The sequence below is a fragment of the Oryzias latipes genome, chromosome 20, assembly GCF_053564925.1.
Source record: "Oryzias latipes strain Hd-rR chromosome 20, Olatipes_Hd-rR_3.1".
Lineage (NCBI taxonomy): Eukaryota > Metazoa > Chordata > Actinopteri > Beloniformes > Adrianichthyidae > Oryzias > Oryzias latipes.
Genome location: NC_136256.1, coordinates 1,022,501 through 1,037,434, shown reverse-complemented (window position 1 = coordinate 1,037,434; position 14,934 = coordinate 1,022,501). Strand labels below are relative to the sequence as shown.

Sequence of the window (14,934 nt, the reverse complement as noted above, 5' to 3'; positions counted from 1 at the left end):
CTGTGCTGATTTACTCGACCTCAGCCGCTTTGAGCTTGTTTAAAAAGATCTGTCAGTGTAAGGCAGCTAATGAAGAAGCTGCTGCACGTCAGTTACTGTTGCCTTTATCACACACAGACAGACATTGTGTCAGTTGGCAGGAAGTCCAGGACTTATAAGTCAAGTTTGTTCTGCCTGTCATGTTCCCAGCACCGAGTTTTTTTTGTTTGTTTTTTTTGTTTTTTTTTATCTGCTTGTGCATCTTTCTCATCATCACACAGGTATGCATATCTGAATGTCATTGAAAGCACTCATGATGGACAGTTCTTTCCAGGGAACCAATGTTTGTTCCTAAAAGTGTAAGGGATGAAACTCACTGACAAACAGCTTCTCAGTGTTTCTTTAAGAAAAGGTTACACTATCAGCAGCACAAACTCACAAAAGCAAACACACAGCTGTTGTTTCATAAAACTCTCTGAAGGCTTTGTGCTGAGCTTTGCAAACCAACAATGAAGCTGTGGAAAGGTTTGTAAGGCAACATGACGCACTGACAACAAAGGGAGGAACATCATGGTGCCTCTGTCAGCTCTCTTCCCCCTCCCCTCTCTGCTCTGCTCCGGACGCGACCAACTGGATCCACTCACCTCATCAGCCTGCAGCCTCTTAAGGAGATCCAGTGCCAGCATTCAACGCCAGTTCGTTGTTCCTCTACGGTGCATAGTCTGGTAGACTCATGTTCTCATGAAAGATCACCACGAGTGCTCTTCTGGTCGCTGTCGTCTGTCCATACTCCTCGTCCAATCCTCCTATCCTGTTCAAGCCAAATCATCCGGTTACTGCCGCCAAACCCTCCAGCCTGCCTTGCCTCCAAGTCAAGATTCCAGCTCTTCATGGGACATCATAATCACTGACTGTGAATTAAAACATTTCTACTTACCTGACACATCTCTGAGTTTTCTTCCGGGTTCCAGCATTTGGGTCTCGCGAGATCATGACAAGGAAGACGAGAAGGAAGGATCTCAGGATGAAGAACCCTGACGGGATGAAGGTAGAACTCTTTTAGTCTCCTTCTGGATCTGTTCCTCCTTGGAAAGCTGATCAAAGGACTACCATTACAAGCATTTCATCAGAAACCCAGCAGCCTGCAGGAAATGCAAGATCACACCACGTTACATTTGTGTTTAATGGCAAAAGTAAATAAAGAAAAAGTTATTTGTCTTCTGCATTTTCCCATCATTTCATCTCAGAAGGCCACAGACAAAAGTTTTCATCACTACGTCCATCCCAACATTCATGTTCTGACCTTCATCGCACAAAGTTCTCTGGACAATGCTGTGAGAATGATAGAACATCATCATCATCGTTTTAGTATAAAGTGATAACAGTTCCATGGCCTGGAGAGCGTTTGCCCTGAGATGGGGGGCTGGGGGTTTAAAACCCACAAGTATGGCATCCATAGCTGTAGCAGCCGACCCCCACAACTTCAGTCAAGCTGCTGGGACACTAGTTGTGTTTTTACCTCTATATTGATATATATATATTTTTTCTTATTGATTAGTGACGAGCTGATGGGGAACCAATGGTCCTCTCTATAACTCACATGAACTCTTTACAATTGTGGTGCAGTTGATGATGAGGCAGATGCAACTGTGCAGCTAACGTGTCTCACTGTCACTGAAGAAACCTCACCGACGGAGGACCCTTAGGTCACCCCGGTGGAAGGTCCCAGTCCGACGGCGTTCTGTTGTCTTCATGTGCTCCTGTTTTCTTTAGTCTCGCTGTGATTTCCCTCCACATCTCTGTGGTCTGAACGCTTCAGTAGTTCCATCAAACAGGAGTGTGTCGGGATGGCGGCTGCCTCTGGAGCCAGTCACCAGCACACTGACTTCAGTCTGGTAACAGTCAGGTGAGACGTGGAGGAGAACCAATCAGGCTCCTTCCTCTGCAGGCTGATTAGGTGTTTCTGCCTGATTAATCACAAACAACAGCTTTGCTGAGTGGTAATTCATGAATCTCTTTTAATCAAATCTAAATAAGAAGATCCTATTGTTGAGGAGGAGTGTGGTTGTTGTTGGTAGGAGTAATGACAGGCCTTTGACTGTGAGTCTCTGCCTTTGAAAGCTGTAATTGAGCCATCGGTGCCGTCTGATTGAAGCAGATGGGTGGAAAGACATCAAAGATGACTACTGCCAAGCACAAATAGCCAACTGACTTCTTCATTAAGTACTTCTGCTAACTGGGCCAGTTGGACCACAGTCTTCTAATCCTACTCTAACTCCAGTATCCTCACTGGCAGTGTTGGAGGCTGGAGGATCCAGCAGTTTTCATGTTTTAGCTCCATGCCGGGAAATGACTTGGCCGACTTTCAGCCTGTGTGCAGTCCAGCATCAGTACTGGCGCCTCATGTGGTGTTAGGTGTGAGTGTTCAGGAGCTTATGTGTCATGAAAAGGGGTCTCCTTTGGGGTTCTGGTCTGAGTTTTCACCCGGGATGGTGATGTATTTTCATCCCTCTGTTTTCCTGAGAGTTGCATAGAAACAGGTCCCTCTGATAAGCAGCGCGAACATTTCTGAAAATGCAAAACACTGGTCACAGGCCTCTTCATGCTGCCATGTGATGTATTTTGTAGATATGCAAATCTGACATTTCTGTGCTGTGATTTGGTTCCAGCCTCCACCCCGGGCAGTGAGGGGTGAGGCGTCACCAGCTGAAGACATTAGAGGACGCCAGCCTCTTTGTTGGAGTCTCACTGTCACACATATCAGCTGTGCTGTCCTTGGTTTCTGTTTTTTTCTGTAAATAGAGCTAAAATACTCAAATGTGTCAGATATGGCAGAGTTAATCACCTCCATGCAGTTCAGCTGAGTAAGTCTGAGAGCTTTCCTCTCATGGGGTTTTACTTAGTTTTTCATTGTCCCCTATGTTGTCTGCCTGTCACACGTGTTTGATGACTGGTTGTAATTTTATGGGTTTTTACTACCGTAAAGTACTTTGTGATTTCTATCTGAAAAAGGTGCTATGGAAATAAACATTACTTTACTTTATTTACTTTGAATATGACATTCATTTCTTAAATAATTCAAATAATGATTCTGAAAACATGAAGTAGTCAGAATAAATGACCAAATATCATCTAAATAACAGTCTGTGGATCAATAACTACATTGAGTTTTGTGGTAAGTGTGTTTGATTGCAGTATTGCTGAAAATGTTACTGCAGGTGTGAATATTGTTCAAATGAGAGAACATTTGCATAATCACCACATTAACTGTAAGGAGCACATCTCATCAGCAATAGCTGTTGGAACAGCCAACCTGCTGGGTTTCTTAGTTCCAGAACGTTCAGAGTGGCTCTATTATGAACTGACTTCTTGGCTACTTCTGTTATCAGACACGGTTGTGACTTTCTGACTGTTATGGGGGGGGGGGGCTGCCCTACAGTTGGATGTCTGTGTTGGTTCAGAAGGGGTCCATGAAGTCAAAAGCTCCCTACCTTTACCAAGCATCATCAGTGGAAACTCAAGCAACATTTACTTCAACTAGCCTGTAGGTCATTAGATCATTGTGTTGTTGTATCAGTGCTCCATAGTAAAACCACTTCCTGATGTTGGCTGGAGGGCTGAAAGCTGAAGAAATATAACAGTTTCTCCATGAAACCCAACAGGAGCCTCAGCAGCAGGTGGAAGATGCAGCCTGTCTCCACCCCCTCATGCTACTCACTCCGTATTTTGGGATCATCCATCCGTCGACCTGCAGTTGTCATTTGTCATCCAGCATGAGTGTTAGAAACCTTTCCTTACTGCTGACAGGGAGAGAAATGGCATCTTGGAGTGTCCTCTTCTTGGTGCGCTTCCTTTCTGTCTTTTTTTATTTGTGGTCTTCAGTTTGGAAACGGTTCAGTGTCTGACTTCACCAGCCGGCATTTCTAGTTCTTCTCTGCACTGCTGGTTTCCTGCAGAGGCAGATGGAGTCAGGAGCTCCAGGCACTCCATGTTGTTTTGAGTTTTGGTTTCAAATTTTTCTTAGACCTCTGAAAATGTGAAGGGTGAACACTCTGGAGGAAGGAAGAAAGCACCAAAGGGTTCATCTGCATTTGTGTTTGGGAAGGTTGTGCAGTGCATCTTAATGACTTCATGGAGTTTGTCTGTAAAAGATGTTTGGATCAACACTCAACATTTGATTGAGATCCTTTCCTGCATTAGTTCAACTGTTTCCTAACCTTAAACCCGTGAACACCAGAACTCTAGTTCTTCTATCGACTGTCGTAACTCTTCAACCATTTATGCAAATAACGCAATTCCCGTAGATTCTGAAGTGGAGAAAAGCAGCTTTGCGCTGATATGCAACACTTGATGTGAGTAATGTGTTTCACATTGCTGCAAAGCCGATACAAAAACCCTTTTGTGTGTTTTGTGTGATTCAGGTGTCGCTGGCTGACGACACCTGCCCTGTAAAGGCTTCATTTAGAAGAACTGACTCTAGTTTGGAAAACGTTCTCATTCGTCCGTCTGATTCTTTCTAACCCTGCTAACGTTGGAACTGGAACATAGACGTCTTCATCTTCTACAACATCATTATGATAAAAAAAACAATTACTCAGACGACTGTTTCAGGTGAGGCGGTGCTTCTGTGCAGAAAGACCTTGGAGGTGAACACAAACACGGGAGTTCACCCGCTCTGCTTTGCCGCCTTTTTGCCTGCATGCTCAGCAAGCATGCCGGGTGGGGGGTGTGGGTGGGGTCTTGATAGGGCGTTTGCCACAGGCCTGCAGCTGTCTGAGTGACAGCTCAGCGCTCCTGAGCCAATCAGCTTTGCTTTGAAGCATGCATTGCTCTGACTTGCAGAAACACACAGCTTCCAGCTGCTTTCAGGTTCAAGCAACCTTCCTGAATTCTTTATTGGTCCCTGAGGAGAAAAGAAGGAACTGGATTCCTGTGGCACCGGAGCAGCCAGCACCATCTCCTGTCTTCAGACTGCTTCCTTTAAGGCATCTCAGGTAAATATTGGAGCAGGCGAGGTGGAAACGTTGCCGGGGGGTGCTGTGCATGCTGACCTCTATTCATTTTCATGGAGCCTCTAAAAGGAAAATTAAGCATTTGTTTGGCGAGCAAACAAATGCTTAATTTTACTGCGTGGCCTTTTACTGGAGCCTCGGTGCCCTTATTTTTACAATTTTCTCCGTTTGCCGAAATGTCAGCTCTCCAATGAACGCTGTTTGTCTAACCATCTAATTCCTGGCTCAGGCGCAGCGGCCGGTTAGCAGCTGTGTGTTTTTATAGAGCAGTTATGGGAGGAGTTGGCCTTTTTGCCGGGTTTGAACAATGTTCTAGGAGCGCTCTGTCATTTTTCAGCCCGTGACTTTTAGGAGCTGGTGACGGATGCTTTGCTGCCTCCCGCCTCCTGCACATTAAACGGAAAACGGTATCACTCAAAACAGACTGTAATGCACAAATAACCAGCAGCCATTTTAGAATAAATGCATGGCTGCTGCTGCAGGACGCGGCAGACCTTTGGGTGAACCCTGAATGGAGCCTTCTGTTTCCTATTTATTGGAAGCAGGTGATTTGTCACAAATGGAGCAGTACACATGTGCACGCTCTGCTCGCTACCCCCTATGTCAGCCTGGAAATACTGGACTGGGGGGTTGGAATTCCCCAGACTTATAGTTTTAAACTCATATAAACAGTCAAAAATGTATAATGTGCCAACAATATATCACATTCATATGTGTTAGTTGAGCTGCAGGTGGTGCAGTGGTTAGCGCTCTTGCCTCACAGCAAGAAGGCCCCTGGTTCAAGTCCCAGCTGGGGGACCTGAAACAGTGCATCAATGGGGGGGCCTTTCTATGTGGAGTTAGCATGTTCTCCCCGTTCACATGTGGGTTCTCTCAGGGCTCTCCGGCTTCCTCCCACCATCCAAAAGCATGCTTCATAGGTTCATCGGTGCCTTTAAATTGTCCCCAGGTGTGACTGTGAGAATGAATGTGTGTGTGATTACAGCCCTGTCACAGACTGACAAACAGTGTCCCCTGCCTTTGCCCACAAGTGGCCAGGATAGGCTCCAGCATCCCTGTGACCCCAAAAGGGATAAAACTGTAGAAAATGATATGTTTTAGTATAAATCTCAATTCATCCATGTGTTTCTGAACTTACTGAATCCCTTTCACAGATTGGTGTTTTACCTCATTTTACTTTTATTTTCCTTTATGTAATCTGTTGAATATTTTCTGCATATCGCTACATTGAGTCTTAATTTCTCTGTGGTGTCCTTCCAAAGAACTGAAGACAGTCTGTACAAACTTGTGATGTTGGTGTAACACAAAGGCCAGATGCAGGAAGGTCAGATTCCACTCAAGGCTTTGATAATCCAACACAAACAGGGACCAAACCAAGCCGTCTGACACCACAGCAGCACAGCAGCACTCACCTGAAAAGAACCAGCATCTGTAAGGGAGACTATCCGCTGTAAGCAGGCAGGGTCAGAGGTCAAACAACGACAAACACACACAGACAAATGAGAGACAAGCTGGTCTTACAGGAGGACAATTCATTTTTCTTAGCAAGTTTCTTTCTCTTTCATTAGTATTTATTCAGACCAGACAAGATTCCCAAGGAATTCTCTGAAAGTGTGTTGATTTCCAAACAACAGTTTTGATTTCCTGTAATACAAATTATGCCGATTCAACTTGGAAGGATCAAATAGAGTTGGAATTGTAAAGGATTTTGACTGGCATGTTGGATTTGGGGCTGTTTATATGAATGTTGCGATGCAGACACAGATCCAATCCTTCTCTGATTAAATTAACTTAAATCACACTTTCTGTCACACACCTAGGTGTGTGAAATTTGTTCTCTGCATTTGACCCATCCCCTGGGGGAGCAGTGAGCTGCAGACACAGCCACACTTGGTGGATTTAACCCCCCAATACAACAAGCATTGGGTCCCATTTTAAAGTCTTTGGGATGACTCGGCCAGGGGTTGAACCTACGATCCTTCCAGTCACAGGCTGGACACTCTTCCACAAGGCCACTGAGCTGGTCTGATGGTGGGAAGAAACAACAATGAAGAGCACTTCCTGCTGGGTGACTGATGCATGCTATCAGGCTGAAGGCATTGTTGTCCCTCTCATTAGCTCTCATTGATCCATCTGAAGGCTACAGGGAGTCAGGGGGGGTCGGCTGTGGAAGAAAGAGCTGCCTTCTACGTTGCTGTGCTGGATGCAGATGAGAGCAGCAGCTCATGGACCTCGTGACAGGAGAACTCTGTGGACGCGACAGTTTCACCTCAAAGTCCTTTTCAGTCAGACACTCCATCCACCAAGGTTGATTGGTGGATGATGGATGGATGGATGGATGGATGATGGATGGATGGATGGATGGATGGATGGATGGATGGATGGATGGAAGGATGGATGGATGGAAAGATGGATGATGGATGGATGGATGGATGGATGGATGGATGGATGGATGATGGATGCATGGATGGATGGATGATGGATGGATGGATGGATGGATGATGGATGTATGGATGGATGTATGGATGGATGGATGATGGATGGATGGATGGATGGATGATGGATGGATGGATGATGGATGGATGGTTGGATGGATGATGGATAAATGGATGGATGATGGATAAATGGATGGATGATGGATGGATGGATGGATGATGGATGGATGGATGATGGATGGATGATGGATGGATGGATGGATGGATGGATGGATGGATGGATGGATGGATGGATGGATGGATGATGGATGGATGGATGATGGATGATGGATGGATGGATGATGGATGGATGGATGGATGGATGGATGGATGGATGATGGATGGATGGATGGATGGATGGATGGATGGCTGGATGATGGATGGATGGATGGATGGATGGATGATGGATGGATGGATGGATGGATGGATGGATGGATGATGGATGGATGGATGGATGGATGGATGGATGGATGGTTGGATGGATGATGGATAAATGGATGGATGATGGATGGATGGATGGATGGATGGATGGCTGGATGATGGATGGATGGATGGATGGATGATGGATGATGGATGGATGGATGATGGATGGATGCATGGATGGATGGATGGATGGATGATGGATGGATGGATGATGGATGATGGATGGATGGATGATGGATGGATGGATGGATGGATGATGGATGGATGGATGATGGATGATGGATGGATGGATGATGGATGGATGGATGGATGGATGGATGGATGGATGGATGGATGGATGGATGGATGGATGGATGATGGATGGATGGAAGGATGGATGGATGGAAGGATGGATGATGGATGGATGATGGATGGATGATGGCTGGATGGATGATGGATGGATGGATGGATGGATGGATGGATGGATGGATGGATGGATGGATGGATGGATGATGGCTGGATGGATGATGGATGGATGGATGGATGGATGGATGGATGGATGGATGGATGATGGCTGGATGGATGATGGATGGATGGATGGATGGATGATGGATGGATGATGGATGGATGGCTGGATGGATGATGGATGGATGGATGGATGATGGATGGAAGGATGGATGGATGATGGCTGGATGGATGATGGATGGATGGATGGATGGATGATGGATGGATGGCTGGATGGATGGATGGATGGATGGATGGATGGATGGATGGATGATGGATGGAAGGATGGATTACATTAATTCCATAAATGATTGATGAGTTACAGTAGTCTAAAGATTGGAAACATTGGAGCTAAAGCTCTGATACAAAAGGCTTAAATGACACATTCAGTCAAAATCTGTGGTGTTTTTACATAAAGGTGATAAAAATGCAACAAATGTTAGAAAAGTTTGAATAAATGTTTAATTTTCATTTACTAAACTTTTACATTCTGCGTATGTGGGTGTGCGTCTGTGTAAGTGTTAGTGTGTGTGTGTGTGTGCTGGAGTGTGTGTGAGAAAGTGGATGTGTGTCTGTGTGAGAGTAAAATGTGTGTTTGTGGTGTGACTGTTGAACAGCATAAGGGACCTCTTTTCAGAGTGAGTGTTTGTCTCCCACTGATAACAGCTGTGTTGCCAGGAGAGGGGGTGGTAGGGTTGGTGGGGGTGGGGGGTAGTAAGTGAGTGGGATCTCCCAGAAGACCCTCTGGGTGCCTAATAGTCTGAGAGATTCTGTCACAAAATATTGCCTCTGCTGTTCAGCAGGGGAGCTTTAGGGAAAAGGCGTGGGTGGAAAATGAGACGGGGGGGGGGGGGGGGGGGCATGACTCTGCCTCTTAGGCCTTCAACCTTCTCCTGCACCATTGAGGAGCTGAGAGTGCCCCCCCCCCCCAGGAAGTAATGACCAGAAACCAGCGGCATGACCGTGCAGACGGCCGTGCTTTCTTCCTCTGTGGCGGCGATGATCTCAGAGGTCGTGTTGCTTCACAACATTCCTCATGAGCAGCAGTCAGGTGTGTTTCAGTGAGACAAAGACGCACAACCCTTCTTTCATCAGGGGGTTTTCACATCGCGACAGTCGAATTCTGATGACTTCCAAACCTTCATCCTTATTGCTTTGCTTGGCACTTTCAGGGAGAACCAAAGGCTGAGGCAGACCAAACCTCCTGGAAACACCCTGCAGCTCCAACAGCTGTGCACTTTGGGGGGGTTGTGGAGTTCTTTTTGTTTCAAAAGTATTTTGTAAAAAAAAAAAGCTGAAAATGCAGACAAAATCTGTTTTTGCATGACTAATTTGTCCATATTGTAACAACAGGTGAGCATGTGTAAGAAATGTTTGCAGATTTTAAAATGGTTTGCAGACTTTCAAACAGACTTTCTGCAGGCCGTTTTTCATTCATACTACAAATGAACTTTCCATCCTTTCTCCTTTCATTTGAGCAGCAAGGAGACAGAGACTTCCAAGCAGATCAGACGCAGATAATTGGATCTGCATCAGACTTTTAATGGCGTTAGTGCCTGCAGACAAACTCCAGTGTGAGCCAAGGAGGACCAAAGGTTCCAGAGTGAAGGTAAACGCCTAAAGGTTGAAGAGAAACCATGAGCAATCCCAGCACTTAGTTACCGCCTTCTGGACTCAATCAGGGCTGAGCTGTGAGTACAGAAAGATGAGAATACCAGCAAACATTTACATTTTCCGTTGATCATTTTGCAGATTTCCTCTGCTGAGAGCGTCCATGAAAGCCCTGCCGCCCTGTCGCCCTTGATCAGAGTCAAACTCCCTACCTGGATACTGTCCTTTCTAAATCTGCCTGCAGACTGGTTGGAAGGAGAGGGTGACCCAGTCAAAGGGTGAATTACACAGTTCAGTTTACTCAACTTTGTCCACACCAGCGTCTGCATTGTTCTCTCCATCTTCTTCACAGCAGTGATCATCAACAAGCATCATTTACAAACATCAAGAGGCATGAGCGTCAACCATGAAGAGAGAGTCCATGATGTCTGCAGGAACAAAGTTCTTTTCTGCTGAAGGAGCAGATGACATCCTAAAAGTCATCAGACATCATTCTAGGCCCAGGACTACACTGATTTAGCAGAGCCAATCACTACAGTAGAGCACACGCAGACTGATGAAGATCAGGATCAGGTCCAACCTGGTGAGAGCAGCTGCTCACAGAACAAAAATGCTTCGTACTGAAAGCCGTCTGACACCAGTCCTACAATCCATCACATGTTTTACTTATGCTAAAGCACAGGGGCATCCCATCATCATCATCAGGCATCCCATCCTCATCATCAGGCATCCCATCATCATCATCAGGCATCCCATCATCATCATCATCATCAGGCATCCCATCACTCAGGACAGTGTGGACTTTCTAAAGCTCTTTTAGCCTCTACCATTAAAGCATTTCAAACATTCATCTTGGTAGCTTCTACAGTTCTTCAGCACCAGGACAGAACCCTGTTTCTTTGGGTTTAGTGAGCAGCGTCAGCCGTTGCTATGTATGGCAGGAATGGCATCACTACATTTACTCAGTTTACTCAGAATTCAGAGGAGTGATCCAGGGCTCAAACTAGGAAAAATGGCTGCAAACAGGAGGGGCTAACAAAAACAGGGGGGGGGGGGGGGTCATTTCACAATAACATAGAAATCCTAAACCAATGAAACCCCACAGGTAGTCATTTTGTTCATAAATGTAGACTTTCAGAGGCAGTGAAAGGATGGGTGGACCCTCTGTCAGTCTGATAATGGGCCAACCAAATGTTAGTTCCATTAAAAAGATGGAGGGATGATAATTGCTAACGTGTCACAGTGGAGAATGAAACAGCCCCGCCTTTTCAGAGAAATTACACTCCAACAAAGAAAAAGAACTGATGGCATCCTCACGCTGTTTTCCATCTTCTTTCATGTTCTGCAGCAGACAGCAAACAGAAAGAAAGTCTTTTCATTGAGGTGGCCAGACAGTTAGAACCCCCCCCCCCCCCCCATGTGTGCAATGTACAATGTAGGAATGAAAGATTTGACCTAAAACAGAGGGATTTGTTTGTAAAAGCATGAAGGCTGACTGAGAACAGCAGGTGCAGCAGCTAATCCAGGCGTGTGAGCGTATGCATGTGCAGAAAGGACAGCTGTGTTATCTGTTCGGCAGCACACAGCCGCGTGGGAAAATGTTTGAACTTCTTATCTTTGTCCTCAAAGAGCACCGAGTCCAGCAAAGAACCGGGGCTGCCTTTTGAAGCCAGAATGAAGCAAACCCAAACCAAAGTGTCGCTGGCTGCAGAATGACCACAGGACTCCAACAAGCAGCAGAAGAACTTGGTGTCTGGAGGCCCAGCACAGCTGGAGAACAGGAAGCTGTTCAGCTTCAGGAAGCATCATTTGAATCCACGTTACTGTCTGGTGATGGAGGACAGACTCCAATGCACAGGAGCAGCCTGTGGAGGTTTAATGACGGTTTGGGGGGGGTTTCTCACATGAACCCTTTGAAGTCTAAGGCATTATCATGCTGATAAGGGCAGGAATGTCCAGGTTATGTCTAGTTTAGTTCAGCAGTTAGCTGTTGTTCATATTTCATGAATGATTCTGTGTTTTATTGGTGGTGAAGCCCGTTGAGATAACTGTGTTGTGACATTGGCCTATATAAATAAAATGGAATTGAACTGAATTGCAATGATTTTTGGAGCTAACATGTATGTTTGTAATAGAGGAGTGTGTCTGTGGACAGGCCCCGCCCCTTTTGACTAACCTCTACCCCTGACAGAATGATGATAAATGTCCAGCAACATGTTGCTATGGGATTCTTCCCTCTTTTGTTCTTCTTCATCTTCTGGCTTCTTGTTTTCTCCATTTCTTTTGTAGCCTCATCCCTTATCTCCAACATCCCACTCTCTCCTTTTTCCTGATTGGTCCAGCAGGAGATGCATGCAAACATAGTTTCAATGAGTAAAGTTTAGCCTCAAGTACAAACAGGGTTTATACAAATCTACACCCAGTGTGTCAGCAGAGTCATAAGCCCTCATTGTAACAGTAGAATGTGTCCAACACAAGCGGCTTTGAATCTCTGTGTGCTTAGCTGCACCGCCAATGTTAGGTTGGGGTGTGGGGGGCTAGAGGGAGAAAACAAAGGGCTTACTTCAGCCCCGCCCACAACTCAGAGGCGACTTTCTGATGAACTCCTGCTGCTCTGCAGAAACTATGTCCTAGAAAATGATACAGGTTTTTAAATTATGGCTAAAAACTGCATAACCACAATTAAAATGTAATAATAGATCAAAACATGATCGGCTTAGGACTTTACCATAAAATATAGGAATGTTTCTGCTGTTATGTTAGAACTACTTATAGCGACCATGGGGTCCCACAGGAGGGATTACACCAGTTCAAATAGCAGTTTGTGGCAAAGCAGAACTTATACATCTGAGCTGAACCCTAAACCTCACACACACGTGTTACTGCTGGGGAAGCGTCTATGTAATGTTTCTTTACATTCTGTATTTGTGAAATGACATTAAATCACTGATGAGCTAACATGACTTTAACTGGGTTGGTTGTATCAGATTTCACTCTGAACCACACAAGCTCCTCCCCCTCTGGGGCCGGCAGCTCCTGTTCTCCAACACAAAAAGTTGTTTCATTACAGTAAAGAGTCAGAGCTCAGCATCTGTTTGCTGTTCTGAAGGCTGTATTCAGACTGGACACATGCGGTCTGCCTAAAGGGAACCAGAGTTTGTGTCCCCCGATAATCTGGAACAAGAACCACTCTCTCTCTCTCTCTCTCTCTCTCTCTTTGGAGGTGGTCTCAGTTTGTTTCCAGTCAGACTGAAGTTTGGATTCACTCTGAGTTTTCCTGAGTCTGAACAGGAACACAGGGCCAAATCTGCCGGAGAGCCCGGAACAACTGGACCAAAATGGCCACCGTAGCCAGCTGATGGTAATTATAATATTAATGGTTTAGATTTATCTGGTCTGTTCCAGACGCTCAAAAGTTCTTCCAATGTGTCCATTATTCATTCATACCTGGTGATGGTGACCTTTGACCCACAGCTGGCCTGGGGCAGACTGACAGAGGCGCCCCCCTCTGACCATCACCAGGACATTCATGCACATTCACAAACCAGTGGAGCTGCACTGGAGGCAGGCGGGGGGGGGGGTCTTACCCAAGGACACAACAACAGCTGACTGGGGGGAGCGGGGATCGAACCGAAGGTTTATTACCCCGCATGCACACTGACTTCCACATCCACACGTCATTATGGAATTCTTCTTACCTGTAGGGCTTTACATGTTCAGTCTTTAGTCCTCAGAATATGAGGGAGTTGTTAAATGGTGGCCACACGATGTGCGCCGCCTCTTCTCTGTTTGAACTCTGCAGAGGGTTTTGAAAAGACGGCGGAGGAGCTTCCTGGTTCAGGAGGATTCTGGTTCTGGAAACGTCTCCAAGGTCCGGCTGAGGAAGCAGCTACTTCCTCTCACCGTCACTGTCGTTCGGAATTCACCTTTTTCAGCTCTGAAGGAAAAAAGCCAAATTCCCAAACCTGGCTTTGTGTTTGAGCTAATTAAAACCGTGCACGTACACAGAAGCGCACGTGGTCTGAAGTGAACTGGACTCAGAAATGGTTGTGCTCATTGGTGTCATGGAAACTGTGATGGCTGCAGAGGGATTAAAGCCAACTCCCCTTCCCCCACTCACACACAAAGACAACCCGGTATGCAGCGTTTTCCCCACATGCACACTCACGTGCACACTCACGTGCACACACTTGAAGCGTGTTTATCAGTTTCATTTCAAAGCAGACAGCTAAATGCTAAGCTCATCTGTGAATGTGATGCTGGAGCTCCCTCTTCTGGACACGGATGTCACAGCACTGTCAAAGTCACTGCCACCCTCATCATCATCATTTTAATCATCTTCATCATTTACTTGAGCAAAGCGTCGGAGCGTGAAAACGCTGCTGAGTTCATGTTCATCCACATGTTCCTGTAACAAATCTGCAGCACGGCGTGAAGCTGCTTCCCTGCATGAGTGAACTCGTCAACTCATCTTCCTCCTTCTGATCGCCTCTTCCTCTCACTCCGCTGAACAGGAGACGTTTACTTCCTGTCTTCTCGTTCACAGGGAGGCTGCTTTTCACGAAGCCTCTCAGCATCCAGCTTTTCAGCACAAAGGTCAAGCAGGATGAAGAGAGGAAGACAAAGCTTGGTCTCCAGAAAGTTCCCCGCGCTGACAGACAGCAGCTGACGGCCGAGTCACACCTCCGCCAGGTGAGGAGGCGGCTCTGCTTAGCGCTGGACTTCTGTCAGAGAAGGTCACAGAACCCAGACAACCGCTGCTCCCGCCAAGTATTTCATTACAATATGCAGGATAAATGCCCCCAAAGTTTTCTGCATAGCAGGGAGCAGCAACCTCTCTGAGGAGGGGGGCTGTTTCATGGGGTCTGAGTAGAACGGAGGGCCACACAGGACCTGCTTACTGCAAATTCCCCTAAAAACAAAACCTACGACTAATGTAGAAATAGAAATGC

At 46.1% G+C, this 14,934-nt stretch overlaps 2 long non-coding RNA genes across 9 annotated transcripts; one reads left to right on the top strand and one right to left on the bottom strand.

Annotated features, from left to right (window-relative positions):
- Window positions 1-622: 622 nt before the first annotated feature.
- Window positions 623-14,087, bottom strand: LOC144988145 (uncharacterized). 2 transcript variants are annotated; one of them, XR_013651967.1, is made up of 3 exons: window positions 13,681-14,087; window positions 917-1,013; window positions 623-790 (listed from the first exon to the last, which is right to left on the bottom strand). It is a non-coding gene; the product is annotated as an uncharacterized LOC144988145 (long non-coding RNA). The 2 variants fall into 2 exon arrangements; XR_013651966.1 differs by lacking the exon at window positions 13,681-14,087 and having other exon boundaries at window positions 917-3,015.
- LOC105353819 (uncharacterized) lies at window positions 4,800-12,077 on the top strand. 7 transcript variants are annotated; one of them, XR_013651960.1, is made up of 4 exons: window positions 4,800-4,973; window positions 9,544-9,980; window positions 10,124-10,260; window positions 10,338-12,077. It is a non-coding gene; the product is annotated as an uncharacterized LOC105353819 (long non-coding RNA). The 7 variants fall into 7 exon arrangements; XR_908544.4 differs by having other exon boundaries at window positions 4,810-4,973; window positions 9,853-9,980; XR_013651959.1 differs by lacking the exon at window positions 4,800-4,973 and adding an exon at window positions 9,222-9,422.
- Window positions 14,088-14,934: the final 847 nt, after the last annotated feature.